Source organism: Thamnophis sirtalis, unplaced genomic scaffold (assembly GCF_051295495.1).
Source record: "Thamnophis sirtalis isolate CommonGarterSnake01/CBP01778 unplaced genomic scaffold, rThaSir2_p1.2 scaffold_14, whole genome shotgun sequence".
Lineage (NCBI taxonomy): Eukaryota > Metazoa > Chordata > Lepidosauria > Squamata > Natricidae > Thamnophis > Thamnophis sirtalis.
In genome coordinates this window covers 26,817,426-26,832,752 of record NW_028261394.1, presented here as the reverse complement: position 1 = coordinate 26,832,752, position 15,327 = coordinate 26,817,426, and the positions used below count along the sequence as shown (strand labels likewise).

At 46.2% G+C, this 15,327-nt stretch overlaps 1 protein-coding gene across 2 annotated transcripts in view; it reads right to left on the bottom strand.

Annotated features, from left to right (window-relative positions):
- Positions 1-15,096, bottom strand: part of LOC106541166 (adhesion G protein-coupled receptor G1) — an 83,516-nt gene extending 68,420 nt beyond the window's left edge. The window contains exon 1 of one of the 2 annotated variants that reach the window (XM_087729568.1): positions 14,982-15,096. The gene's annotated coding sequence lies outside the window, so the exon portion shown is untranslated. Of the gene's footprint in view, positions 1-105; positions 172-14,981 lie in introns of those variants that run through there. The other variant, XM_087729567.1, reaches the window with a different exon arrangement.
- Between the last annotated feature and the right edge of the window lie 231 nt (positions 15,097-15,327).

Genomic DNA, 15,327 nt, shown 5'->3' with positions numbered 1-15,327 from the left:
CCAGCAATTACGTGCCAGTAGGCATCATTTGCCTCTCGATCAAAATTAAAAGCAGAACTCAGCTCTGTCCTGCCAAGCGCTGACTTTCACAAGCGGAACAATTACCTGCTTCAGAAGGCGCCTCCTTCCTCTGGGTTTTGTGAGTCACAAGTAGCTGGAGAGAAAGGAAGGAAGGGAAGGTCAGAATCTCCCAACTTGGAACGAAAGTCTAAGAAAGTCATAGTCAGATGGCATGCAAAAGAATTGAGTGGAAGAGAAACAAGTTGCAAAGCTAAAAGTGTGAGGAATAAGAAAACAGAGGGCTGGAAGGGACCTTGGAGGTCTTCTAGTCCAACCCCCTACTCAAGACAGGAGAGCCTACAACCACTCCTGACAAATTATACCCCCAAAAAAGGCAATGAGACTAGTGGTGGACTGACAAATATTAGTGCCCCCCCTCCTTTGCACATACTATACAAATCTTCATTGGTTGTTTTTTTTTCCTTTCTCAACTTTGTGGTGCCCCCCTGGGCCTGGTGCTCTAAGGACGTGCTTAGTCTCCTCAATGGTTAATACACCACTGAATGAGACCCTACAAAGTATACAAAGAAGAGCAACAAAGAGGATACGGACTCTGGAGGCTAAACTATATGATGGTGAGGCAGTGAGGTTCATCTAATATAATGAAGAGGACTCAGGGTGGGGTGGGGGAGATGACATGGCAGCTATCTTCTAGTACTTGAGGGGCTGTTGCACAGAAGCAGGGACTTATTCTCAACAGCGCCAGAGAGCAGGACAAGAAGGATTGGGTGGAAACTTCTTAAAGAGAGATCCAGTCTAGAAGGAAGGAGAGTTTTTTTTTCTGACATGGAAAACAATTAATCGATGGGATAAATAGCTCGCCACCCAGAGTTGTGGGTGTTTTACCCCTGGATGTCTATGGAGATTCTCATTCATCCAGGTCATGGTTGTCCCAAAGGTGCTTTTTTGCGCTCCTGCGCCTGTAGAGCCTCTGCGGCAGGGCTTGCCTCCAGGAGGCTTGTGCCCTCTCCTCCTGCTTGCCTGGCAAAGGTCCTTACTGAGTGACTCCGGTCCACTCAGTGGTCAGGGCAGCGTGCCGCCCCAAGGGGTTTGTGGCAGTCCAGTCCTTGCAGGAGAAGGCTGTGCGCGGTACAGGGAGGCAAAATTCATCGGGTCCAAATATTATTTCCTTTTAATCCTTAGTGATTTGCTGGAGATCCAGAATGGTGCACCTTCCAGTGAGTGGATTGAGTCGATAACTGGGGTCTACCTGGTGGCCAAGGGGCGGAGCCCAAAGAGCTTATCTGACTCAATCCAATCAATGAGAGGACAAGGTCAACCCAGTCTGGATATTCCTCCTCCCCCACTATGGAGAAAACAGAAAGTTCAGTTGCCTCTTGAAAAAGCACCTTTGGAACTTCTATCCTTGGAGTTTTTCCAAATACAGACCGGACAATCATTTGAGTAAGGTCTCCCGCCTTGAGCAGAGGGTTGGACTAGAAGACCTCTGAGGTTCCCTTCCAGCCGTATGACTCTATGGCCATATGTTCTAAATGGCTGTGCTATCTATTCTTGAAAATAACAAAACAATAAAGTAAATGATGAGAAAGGAAGACTATGAGAATAAATGCATAATAAAGGATAACCCAAAAGATGGATGGGTGGAGAGCAGAATGCAAAGAGGGGTGAGGAAAGGTCTGCCCTCAACCTACAGCTACCCCCAGGGAGAAACTCCCCCATTTGAGGACCCAGATTTTTGGGGGCAACATGCTGACTCTGTAAACCACTTAGAGAGGGCTGCAAAGCATTGTGAAGTAGTATATAAATCTATTGCTATTTTTCTTCCTCCCTCCCTCCCTCGCCTTCTCTTCCTTCCTCTGCACAATGATTAGAATGCAGTATTGCAGGCTCACTCTACCCACTGCCAATAGTTCGAATCTCACCAGGCTCAAGGTGGACTCAGCCTTCCGTCCTTCCGAAATGGGTAAAATGAGGACCCAGATTTTGGGGGGCAAATAGGCTGACTCTGTAAACCGCTTAGAGGAGGGTTATAAAAAGCCCTGTGAAGCTGTAAGTCAAAGTGCTTTTTCTATTGAGAGACAGGGATGCAACTCTCTCTGCAATGTCTTTTCAATTGAAGCAACCTTTCGGACTTCCTTCCCAGGAATCCTCCCCAGACGGCTGTGAATTAATTCTTTGTTTGGAGCTGACTAATCTCCTCTCTTGCCTACCTCCGTCTGGAGAGACAAAGGGGCACTTTCAGTTACCAAGGCCAACCCGCCGATCCCATTCACCACCACACAGAAGCCAGTAAGGAAATCCTTTCACCTTTCCTTTTTTTCCCCATTAGTATTATTATTATTACTTTGCATTCTGCCTTCCCTGCCCCCGCTTTTATTCCAGTCTCTTCTCTATTAAGCCTCCGTCTTCCAGCGCATCTCTGACAAATTAATTTTCCTCCGTTTTGATTTGGCCTAAAACTCAAACGGGGGAGGGAGGGGGGCAGATCATTTGCATTCTGTGAGGAGGGGAAAAATCCCTCATGTGATCCAAAACGCCTGAAGTACCTTGATTCACATATTAAACATATGGCCCAGTGCCTAGTGGGAGGCCCATAGGAAAATAACAGCCTCATGGGTGGCCAAAATCTGAAAAAAGACATTTAATACAGCACAATTTCTGACTAAAACGGTCCGAATGAGATCGGACAAATTTGTTACATTTGTTATATTTGTGCTGATAAATAAATAAGGGAGACTAGTATAGATCTATTACATACATATATATATATATATATGTAAGTAAGTAAGTATGTATGTATGTATGTATGTATGTATGTATGTATGTATGTACATACGTGTGTGTGTTTGTGTGTGTGTGTTTTTTAATTTTTTGTTACATATTTTAACTTCATTTATAAACAAAGTGTTGCCTTTCCCCCTTCACATCTTCTCTTATGCATAGTTCATTTTACATCATATTTCCATTTCAAATTTCAGCCATCTTCTTTTCTTTCCCTATTTTCCAACTTTAATTCCTTCTTTAATATATAAACATATCATTAGATGCCCCTCCAAGTTGATCAGATTTAACATTTCATTTCCATCTATTATTCTATTCTACTATCGATAACATCTATCCTCAAATTTAATTTTGTATGGTAAACATTTCACTTCATTAATTATCCACAATTAATAATATTAATCTGTTTCCCTCACATCGTATTAGCTATATGCCATTGGCAATATTGGCGTCTTTCATTCTATTCTACTAGTAAATTCCTTCTCTCCTCCTTTCAACCATTTTCTCTTAGTCTCTCAGGAACTCCACTACAGAAATATGATTTTACGCCACTTTATTCTATTTTATATGTTTATGTATTACATTATTGTATTTTATCCTATAACTCTTGTATTTTAGCCTACTCTCATTTTAAATGGTTTGTTTGGAATTTTACTTGTAATATATGCTTGAATCTGTAACGTTGACATGGCCTATAAAAGGGGTATCAAATTGAAGGCCCCGGGTTGCTTAGATCTGGCCACCCTGGAAACAGCAAACAAATGGCTCATGGTGCCTCTGCCAGCGCAAATGGAGGTTGCGAGGGCCATGTGCGCGCCCTCCCGGGCTCTGTTTTCGCTGGCAGAAGGTTGCAGGAGGCCGTTGCAGCCGGAAACACAGGTCGCGAGGGCCACGCGCAGCCCTGCTGAGCTCCATTTTTACTGGCAGAGGGTTGCAGGAGGCCGTCACAGTCGGAAACACAGGTCGCGAGGGCCATGCACAGCCCTGCTGAGCTCCATTTTTACTGGCAGGGGGTTGCAGGAGGCCGTTGCAGCTGTAAACACAGGTCGTGAGTGCCACACGCAGCCCTGCTGAGCTCCATTTTTACTGGCAGAGGGTTGCAGGAGGCCATCACAGCCAGAAACGGAACCCGTGACCCATTTCGGCTGGCAGAGCACTCAGGCCACCAAAGGCGCCCTCGACACGAGTGATGTTGAGCTGGTCACGCTCACCCTGACCACGCCCCCTCCCCCGAGGTCAAACACAACCTTGATGTGGCCCTCAATCAGAGGTGGGTTCCTACAAGTTCAGACCGGTTCAGCCGAACTAGTAGTGGTTTGGGGCCCTGGATTGCTGGAACCGGCAGCGATCCAGGCCTGCCACGCCCCCCCAAACCAGTTCTCCGAGTGGCTCCACAGGTTTGCTCATGTGCGCACCCCGGATGCACGCTGTGTGCGGTGGATATATGCTGTGCATGCATGCACAGTTCAATAGAAATTGTTCTGTGCTTGCGCAGAACTAAAAAACAAGGTGGTGCCGCCAATGGCACCAACTAGGGAACTGGTTCGGGGGCGTGGCAGGCCTGGGTCGCTGCTGGTTCCAATTTTTATTGTACTGCACATGCACGCGTGCAGCACGCCCACAAGCCAACCAGCCTTAGTGCCTGCCGGAACCCACCCCTGCCCTCAAATGAAATTGAGTTTGACACTCCTGGCCTATAGGTCAGTCAATAAATATATAGAGAAATAGGAAAAGAGGGAATGGTGGCCCTCAGATAATGCTGGCATGCAAGATCAGAAATCCACCGTTAATTTAAGGGAGGGAGATAGCCTACCAAGCAACCTGCTCTGTCTGTGGCATTCTTCCAAGGCATTTCTGCACTTCAGAAAGTCCTTGAGTTTGCAGCAGGATGGATCAACAGCCCTGACAGCTCACGATACTGGCCAGCCAGTTTCAGAGACTAACGAAAACAGAAGTAAAATACATTGACCTCCAGAAGAGGAAAAGCACAAAACTGAACTCTGAGCCCAAATAAGGAGCCGCCCTTGGCATGTGAGGGAAAAAAAGAGCAGGAAGAAGAGTGTCTTTTTAAATTAAATTCAGAACATTTTTATTTGAGTAGGGCGAGTCTAGAGAAAAGAAGGACCAGGGGTGACATGATAATAGGATTCCAGTATTTGAGGGGTTGCCACAAAGAAGAGGGGTTCAATTTATTTTCTAAAGCACCAGAAGACAAGAAACAACGGATGGAAACTAATCAAGGAGAGAAGCAACCTGGAATTAAGGAGAAACTTCGTAACAATGATGACAATGAACCAACTTGCCACCAGAAGTTGAGGGTGCTCTAACACTGGAGATGTCTTTTAAACGGTGTTTTTTTATTGAACATTCATATCATCTTTGCAACATTTCTACATCTTTAAAAAAAATCCTTTTTACTCCTTTTATCTGTACTTATGTACCTTCATATATCTATATCTATGTGTATATATGTCCATTTTTACATATTTTTCATCTACTCCTATTAATTCCATACAATACATCTTATATTGTTCTATATACATATATTTCCCTTATATTTTTTATTCCGTACTATTTTATATAGTCTATCTTACATTTTTCCCTTCATGTTAATTCTGCGGTTTTGTGTTTATTTTCTAATTCCTTAATCTTTTTTCCTCCCTTTATTGCTTTCTTATTATTTGCATCTTTCCTCTAGCCATTTGTACCATAAATTCCATACTGAATAGTACTCAGATTCTTCTTTGTCGTTTATTCAACACTGGAGATTTTTAAGAAGACTCTGGACAGCCGCTTGTCTGAAATTGTATAGGGGATTGGGCTAGGAGACCTCCAAGGTCCCTTCCAGCTCTGTTCTGATTGATTGATTGATTGATTGATTGATTGATTTCCTTGACAAGACAGCAGATAAAGAGTCTGTGCTCTGTACTAAGTATCCTGGAAGGAAAGCCACACACACAAAAAAGCTTTTAATGAAATGTGTTCATTGGAAAAGGCATTACTGGAGTCATGATTTTATTGGAGAAAAGGTACGTCTCCCTAAAGCAACGTTTACTTGCTAAACCAGAATTTCAAGAACTTTTTTTTTAGGGTGTTGTGTGGGAACAGGGATGATCTCATGCCTTGGTTTCAACCAGGCAAAGCAGCTGGCACTTTCCTGACTAGCATCAGCTGTTGAAACCAGGCAAGGACCTCCAATTGGCAAGACACACACTATGGGCTGGGGATGGCAATGAATGAGAAAGCATAATAGCTCCTATGGAGAAGATTAGTGTATTGTCTTCCTCATCACCTTTCTAGTGAAAAACCAGGCTAAGCTAAGGCACGCCAGCAAGGGAGGTCCCTCAAGAGCTGAAATAGAGAGGGTCTTTCAAGAGCTGTAGTAGAGAGGTCCCTAAAGAACTGGAGTAGAGGTGTCCCTTGGGAGCTGAAATAGAGAGGGTCCCTCAAGTGCTAGAGTAGAGGTATTCCTCAAGAGTTGGAGTAGAGAGGTCCCTCAAGAGCTGGAGTAGAAGTGTCCCTTGGGAGCTGAAATAGAGAGGGTCCCTCAAGTGCTAGAGTAGAGGTATTCCTCAAGAGTTGGAGTAGAGAGGTCCCTCAAGAGCTGGATTAGAGGTGTCCCTCAGGAACTGAAATAGAGAGGGTCCTTCAAGTGCTAGAGTAGAGAGGTCCCTCAAGAGCTGGAGTAGAGGTGTCCCTTGGGAGCTGAAATAGAGAGGGTCCCTCAAGTGCTAGAGTAGAGGTATTCCTCAAGAGTTGGAGTAGAGAGGTCCCTCAAGAGCTGGAGTAGAGGTGACCCTCAGGAGCTAAAATAGAGATGGTCCCTCAAGTGCTAGAGTAGAGAGGTCCCTCAAGAGCTGGAGTAGAAGGTCCTTCAAGAGCTGGAGTAGATAAGTCCCTCGAGAGCCGGAATAGAAAGGTCCCTCAAAAGGCAACATCACAGATCCTTCTAGAAGCAGCTTTGCAAACTCCCACATTCTAATCTAAGACTGCAATTTAGGGCAGATATGTCTCAAGCAACAAATGCACACACTTCTGGATGTTTCATGACCTTGCTTGGGCAGTGCCTTCTCCTTCTGTAGAACCTTCTGACCACAAAGAGTGAAAACCTGGCATCCCAGCAGAAACACATAGAAACAGTAGCCTAATTCCTTATGTTAAACTGAGCACAGTTTAAAAGGGGGTGGGAATGAAAACTTTCAGCAGACCATAAAGGTATTCTTAAATTTCAATACATCGTACGTGGCCTAGCTCCACCAGTCATTACTCCATCCACTGAAGACTCAGTCTTCTCAAACTCTGGCTACTCCGGTTTGCCCATCATTGGAAAACCTTCCACCAACCTACCATAGTTAATTCAGATTAATTAATATGGAAGTTGGACTTTCTTTTCTGATGCAGTCTAATTTCTTGGGTTTTCCATGAAGCTTACCAACTGTTGCAGGATAGGCCAACTCTTGGCTGTTGGTAGGTTCATAAGTTCAGACTTTTGGCACCAGCTTCCAGGGCTTTAGTCAAACGTGGACACCACCTTCACTTTTCTCACACAGACACACAAACACACCCACCCACGTGTCAGGCCTGCAATTATATTCCTTTTACAATTTTGGCCTGCCACACTTTCTCTTATTTCATTATGCTGTTTCTTTAGTATAGTTGATGGGAGGGGGGAATAGACAGGAGTAGGATTGGGGAATGTATTGTTTTCATTCTTTACTAGAAGCCAAGGTCATCCTTTGTCTCCGCACTTTTACACCTGACCGGACGACATCACGTACATAACCCATGGATGGACAGCTGCATAAGAAAGAGGCTTCCGAGAGGCCCTGAGATGAGACGGGCTTTTGATCTGATCTCACAAGCATCTTCCTATACTTTGTATTTCAGCATCTTTTGCCAATATCCTTCTTTTCATTGAATTGAGTTGAATTGGTCTCCAGTGGTTTCTCTGCCCCCACCCCACCCCACCCCTGGAGGAATTTCCAGAAAATTGCCTGGATAATTTCCCTGACTTTCTCCAAGGTGGGATATCAAGAAATCCTTCTGCAGTTTCAGCAGGACAACAAGACTCCCGCATCCCCATTACAGAAGCAGCATGACTGAAAAAGCCCACCACAGGGAACCCCCCTCCAGCCCCACCCTGAACAGAAACCAAGAAGGCTATAGAGAGGGGCTGGTTCACTTTATTCCTAATTCAACTCTGGGAAGTATAGCAATAGCACTTAGACTTATATACCACTTTACAGGCCTCTCTAAGCAATTTACAGAGTCAGCCTATTTGCCCCCAATTATCTGGGTCCTCATTTTATCCACCTTAGAAGGATGGAAGGCTGAGTCAACCTTGAGCCTGGTGAGATTCAATCTGCCAAATTGCAGGCAGATGACATTTAGCAGAAGTAGCCTGCAGTACTGCACTCTAACCACTGCACCACCACAGCTCATAGTATAGATAGTGCTTGACTTACAACAGTTTGTTTAGTGACCGTTCGAAATTACATCGGTACTGAAAAAAGTGACTTATGATCATTTTTACACTTATGACCATTGCAACTTTCCCGCAGTCATGTGATCAAAATGTAGACACTTAGCACCTGGTTGGTATTGATGATGGTCGCAGTGTCCCGGGGTCGCCCGATCCTTTTTTGCAACTTTCTGACCAGGGAAGTCAATGGGGAAGCCAGATTCCCTTCACAACCGTGTGACTAACTTAACAACTGCAGGGATTCACAAGCGTCTCGCTTAGCCACAGCAATTTGGGGGGTCAATTGGGGTCGTAAGTCGAGGACCACCTGTCCCGGAAAACCCACCTTCAGCTTCAAAAAATGTTGCTCAGACAAATTGTTTCTCATCTCAAAATGAATTAGATCTGGTAGGAGAAGAAGGAAAAAAGAAAGCAGAATTTTTCCACTCTGCCAACTGGCTCAACCAATAGCAATCACGCACTCCTGATTAGCCCAAGAGCCTTTTATGCGCTTCCCCCCTACGTGTGTGTGTGTGTGTGTGTGTGTGTGTGTGTGTGTGTTTTGAATGAAGAAGGGGCTGAATTCCAGCCAAGCAATCAAACAGATGGAGGGCGGCTTAACCCCTTTCTCTTCAGAGCGAAGGACATGCAAGCAAGCAGCTTCTGAGTCATCAGAGCTGGAAGTAACCTTGGAGGTCTTCTAGTCCAACCCCCTGCTCAGGCAGGAAACCCTAGACCCGTGATGGCGAAGCTATGGCACACGTGCCACAGGTGGCATGCAGAGCCATTTGTCAGGGCACATGAAGCTTGCCTTGTCATCTGGCCAGTGCGCATGCACGCACTGGCCAGCTCACTTAGGCCTTCTTTTGAGGCCATTTTTCACCCTCCGGAGGCTTCAGGAGCTTCCCTAAAGCCTCCAGAGCATGAAAAACCAGCCCTAAGGTCAAACTGGAAGTTCGGGAATGGACTTCCGGTTTGCTCGTATGGCTGGTTTTAGCCCTCTGGAGTGTTCAGGAACCCTCAGATTTCATAGATTAACAGAGTTGGAAGCTGTTCCACTGGTTTATTGTTTTGTTGTCAGGAAATTTCTCTCCAGTTGCTTCTCCTTTGTGGCAGCCCATCAAATATTGGAAGACTACTGTCCCGTCACCCCTAGTCCTTCTTTTCATTAAACCAGACATACCCAGGTGCTGCAGCCGTCCTTCATGAGCACAGGTCTTGGAAAGCAACTTTGCTCAGAAGCCCAGCTGGAGTTTTGGGGTGGCCATTTGAAGGCCTCTTTGGAACAACACTGAACGCAGTGGAATATAAATATCCCACTGCAGAAAACTTTTAATTACGTTTGTTGTTATTTTTTCCCCATTCTCCAATAACAAATTGATGCGCTAAATTATTTGCCTTTCTAGTTATTAGCTATTTGCATCCTTCTTTTACTATTTACAAATAACTCAAGGATGTGAAGATGTCCAACATTCATCTTCCTCCTCCTGTTTTCCCCACAACAACCTTGTGAGGTGGGTTGGACAAAAGAGAGCAAACCGTTCGGGAACGGACTTCCGGTTTGCTCATAGGGTCATATTTTTTTTCCTCCAGAGCCTTCAGGGAAGCCTCCTGAAGGCTCCGGAGGGCTAAAACCAGCCCTACAAGCAAACCAGAAGTCCGTTCTTGAACTTCTGGTTTGCCCATAGGGCCGGTTTTTTGAGGTCGGGAGGCTTCAGTGGAGCTCCTGAAGCCTCCAGAGGGCCCCCAAGGGGAGTGGGAGGCTGTTTATAAAGCCTCTGGAGCCTGGGGAGGGTAAGAAATGGCCTCAAAAAAAGGCTAAAGTCAGTTGGCCAAGGCAACACCTCGCGTGCCCTGACAAATGGCTCCCCATGCCACCTGTGGCACACGTGCCATAGGTTCGCCATCCCAGTACTATACAGTAGAGTTACTGCCCTGGGAGAGAAGCTGTTTTTCAGCCTTTGTCCTTGTTTTTATTGTCCTATACCGTCTGCCAGATGGTAATAGTTAAAAAAAAAGGGTGCCCAGGATGAGATGGATCTTTAAGGATGCTTTGAACTTTTGTAGGAAGTTAAAACCAACCCCTCTCCTAGAAAATGAAATATTTTAGGAAATATTAAAAAGGCAGAATGTTTCCCCGAAAAAAAGAAGTAGAAACTCAGAGAGGCAGAAAATCTGCCCCCCCCCCACCTTTGTCAATGGGCCATTAAGGCCTGAGCCAGAGAAACATGTTCTTAGACAGGAAACAGACTCACTCTTAATAGCAACCCCCCACACTTTTGTCAATGGTCCATTAAGGCCTGAGCCAGCCTATTCTACATAACCAATATCTACCCCATCTCATTGCCCTTCATTGCACCAACCACCAAGTTTCAGCCAAACTTAGCACACAACCTACAAAGTTAGCTAACAATCCCCCCCCCAACCCAGGAGTCTGACAACCAATCAGAATACATTTCTTACACAGGAACAGGAAACAGAGAGGTGGGGACCCAGAAAGGGCATAAAACCCAGGGATGCTCAGCATCTCTTCCCTTTTCTGCTCAGGAACTCAAGCCATGTGATCCTGTCCACCATTAAACCATCTTTCCAAGCAGCTTCCATGTTTCCAGTGTCTTTTTCCCCACTTGGAGCTGAACCCAGGAGGACATTTCTTCCAACGCTTTCTTAAGGGAGGGGGAGCCATAAAGCTCTTCCAAAGGTTGAATCATAATTTCATGGTAATAATTTATTACTTCTGTAAGCTACTTGATTCACGATGATTCTGGGTGAGTCCAAGATTTCCATACAAGAGGTGTGTTAGCTGAAAAACCTGTGCAAGTTTAGTTGTAACTATGGCCTATATTTCACATGAAGCCTGATCTCATTGAATCTGCTGGCCACACTTCCATAAAATAGCTTGTAGCGATTCTAAGTCATCCAGGTCACGGTTGTCCCAAAATGTGATTTTTCGGGAGGTAACTGTTTTTTTTTTCTTTCGAAGATCTTTTGCTTCTCATCCAAGAAGCTTCTTCAGCTCTGACGGGTCATTCTTCAAATGGTCAGCTGTCTGCAAGGAATATAAATTATTCCATCCCCCTCTCTCCTGTCAGAGGTGAAGAAGCTGCTTGGATGAGAAGTGAAACATCTTCAAAAGGGGGAAAAAAACCAAGGAAGTCCAGTTGCCTCCTGAAAAAAGCCCCTTTGGGACAACCATGACCTGGAGGGCTGAGAATCTCTACAGACTTTTAGCCATACAATTTGGGATGAGACCCTTGGAATGGTGTGGGAATAGGAATGGATTTCCAGAGGAAAAATTGCAGACTACAGGAACCATTTGCACCACTCAGGTGACCCTGAGGACAGAGATAAACCTCCAAGTGGCCTCAACGACCCTCTAAAAGGATGCAAATGCCCAGCTCTCTGCAAGGAATATAAATCCTTCCATTCCCCACCATCCAGTCAGAACTGAAGAAGCTTCTTGGATGAGAAGCGAAACGTCTTCAAAGAAAAAAACAAGGAAGTCCAGTTGCCTCCTGAAAAAAAGCACCTTTGGGACTTTCATAAAATAGCTTTTACTTGGTCTGAGAATGGAAGAATTCAATTTGGCTGCGATTAATCCCAATAAAAAGGATAGGAGAAGCTGCAAAAAGACACTTTTTACCCCAAATGATTTTTCCCAGCAAGCTTAGGTAGTCTTCGACTTACAACAACTTCACTTAGTGGCCATTCAAAGTTACAACGGCACTGAAAAAAACATGATCGTTTTTCACACTTATGAGTGTGGCAGCATCCCCAGAGTTGCATGATTTACATTCGAATGCTGGACAACTGACTCACATTTATGACGGTTGCAGTGTCCCGAGATCCCACAATCCCCTTTTGCGACCTCCTGTCAAGCAAAGTCAGTGGGGAAGTCAGTTTCATTTAACAACGGTGTTACTTATTTAACAACTGCAGTGATTCGCTTAACAAATTTAGAATGAATGAATGAGCTGGAAAGGACCTTGGAGGTCTTCTAGTCCAGCCCCCTGCTCAAGCAGGAGAACCTATACTGACGGGAGTGGCCACGATTTCTGGAGGCAAGCTGTTCCACTGGTTAATTGTCCTTACTGTGAGGAATGTGGCAAGAAAAGTTGTAAAATAGAGCAAAATTGACTTAACAAATTTGTCACTTAGCAACATAAATGTTGGACTCAATTGTGGTTGTAAATTGAGGATTACCTGTATATATCAGTGAGAACCTAGAAAGGTTTAGACAAAAGTCACAAAGAGGATAAGAGATATGGAGGCTAACAATTAAGGGAACTAGTTATGTTTAGTCTAAAGCAGGGGTGTCCAAACTTGGGAACTTTAAGACTTGTGCTGGCTGGGGAATTCTGGGAGTTAAAGTCCACAAGTCTTAAAGTTCCCAAGTTTGGACACCCCTGGTCTAAAGGAAAAGAAGCATTAGGGATGCTCTTAATAGCTGTCTTCCAGTACCTGAAGGGCTGTCCTCAGGAAGAAGGAGTTATATTCTCTGAAGCACCTGAGGTCAGGACCAGGACAAGAAACTATGGGTGGAAGATCATCATTCATGAGAGATCCAGCCTAGAACTACAGGACAAATTTTCTGACAGTGAGAAGAATTAACCAGTGGAACGACTTGCCTCCAGAAGTTGTGGGTGCTCCATCGCTGGAGGTTTTTAAGAGATTGGGCAGCCATTTGTCCAGAAAAGGTATACAGTCGCCTGCTTAAGCAGCGGGTCAGATTAGAAGACCTCTAAGGTCCCTTCCAACCCTGTAATTTTATGTTCTCTTTTCAGTTATGAAACTTCACGAAGATAATAAATGGAGAACTACAGTGGAAGATGGAGGAAGCTCTCCCTCATCTTTAGCTATCTAAATTATTATTACTTCCTGAAATTGGCATAAGTAATTCTCAGTCAAGGTCAGAGATCTCCACATCTCATCTGGATTTTAACATTTTATTCCATAACATGAGGTATATGTGTGGGCCATGAAAAGTCCCAAATCCATGTTATCAATGCCCCAAATCTTCTAGATGCATAAAAGAATACAAATAGTGACTTAGGAGAGACTGTCAGTCTAAAACAAATATATGTCTCCAAATTGGGGAGATAAATCTGCATTTTCAGAACTTTGTTCAAATTCATTTAATATGACCAGGTAGCACAAGCCATACTGTTGAGTCCAGGCACACATAACCAGCATTTAATGTTTAATGTTCTGGGCGATAGAGAATTGGATCAACTGGTTTTTAGGCTAGACTAGACTAGGAATAGTAATGGAATGGAATAGAATAGAATAGAGAATTAGGATAGAATATTATTGAAAAGGAAGAGAAGAGAATATTGAAATGAAGAATAGAAGAGAACAGAACAGAACAAAGGAATGGAAGGGAAGGGAATATTGGAATGAAGAATAGAGTAGAGTAGAGTAGAGTAGAGTAGAGTAGAGTAGAGTAGAGTAGAGTAGAGTAGAGTAGAGTAGAGTAGAACAGAACAGAACAGAACAGAACAGGAGCTGGAAGGGACCTTAGTAGAACTAGTCCATTTCCCTGCTCATTTCCCCCAGGTGCACCCAGGGCAGCTGCCAGATGTTTCCACAAGGATCTCCCAGAATCTCCAAATAGTATGGAGCTTTGGGAACGGTTCTTCCAGCACATCTGGAGAAAACCAGAGTGAAAAACATCGCCACAGGTACCTCAGACTCTTCACCCTTGTCTCCTTCCAAAGCAACACAAATGGGCAAAAGGCCCAGTCGACTGAAGACCCCCCTCCCCACCTCAGACCTCAGCTGCAGAAACCTTCCTTTATGAGTCAAGTGGGAATTCTTGCCAGCCCCGATGCATTTTTCAAAATCCGGGGGCGGAGGGAACCCGTGGAGGGAGGTGGGTGTGGTAAGTTGGGATCCCTATTGTTGCAAGCCCCCAGGAGCGAGTCTTCCCCCCCCCCAAGAAACGAAGAGTGTTTCTCAACCGCCACAACAACAGCAGAAACCCGAGAGAAAGGTGGGGTCTTCCAGCACCCCCCCCCCTTCAGACAACCAATTAAGTTTGGTTTGATGGCTTCCCCTCCTCCTCTTTCCAACCAGCCCAGCATGGGGGGGGGGAGAAGCGGGGGGGGGACGGACGCGAAAGAGAGAAACGACTCCGATCCGCCTAGTAGTCGCTCGCCGCTGCACCGGTTGAACTGGCAGCCCGAGAGGTGCCCAGCAGAAGCAGGCAAAAGCCAACAAATAGCCCGAATCCGAGGCCGCAGCCCGTCTCCAGCAGGTGCTTGCAAGAGCGCTGCATGCCGCGACCGAGGAGGGGTTGTAGTCCAGGCTGGGGGCGCCCGAGGGGTTTTGCTGTCCAGGCTGGGAGCTACCGAAGGGGTCTTGCAGTCCAGGCTGGGGGCGCCCGAAGGGTTTTGTAGTCCAGATTGGGGACGACCGAGGGGTTTTGTAGCCCAGGCTGGGGGCGCCCGAGGGGCTTTGTATTCCAGGTTGGGGGGCGCCTGAGGGGTTTTGTGGTTCACCGCCCCCGGAGAGAGGCTGGAGGGGGTCGGCGGAGGGAATAGCGAGTCCCCCGGGCTTGCGAATCCCTTCTGCCTGCGAGAGGTGGCATCGAACGAGGCGTCCCAGTCCCTTCGATCCTCCCCGCCCGGGTTCAGCACCCTCCCACGGGAGGCCAGCACCGTCCTCCTGGGCTCCGAAGACCCCCTTCGGGCGGGACGGAGCGGCGGGGAGTCCTTACCTTCGCTGGAGAAACGCCGCGCGCGCAAGGAGGGTCCGCTCCGCCTGGCGCTCGGCTCGGCTCGGGCTCGGTTCTGCAGGGGCGGCGGCGCTGCTCGCTCCTCGCTGGTTGCCCGTCGGGCTGGGCAAGGCAAGGCGGCAACGGAGGCGGAGTCGAGGGCGGGCGGCGGCTTCGCTGCCCCACCCAATCAGTCAGAATAGTGCTGGAAGGGACCTTGGGGGTCTAGTCCAGCTCCCTGCTCAAGCAGTAGACCCTACACCGTTTCAGATAAGTTAGCTGTAGACCGTCTCTTATCTGAAACGGGTCTCCCGCTAGAGCAGGGGGCTGGACTAGATGACCTCCAAGG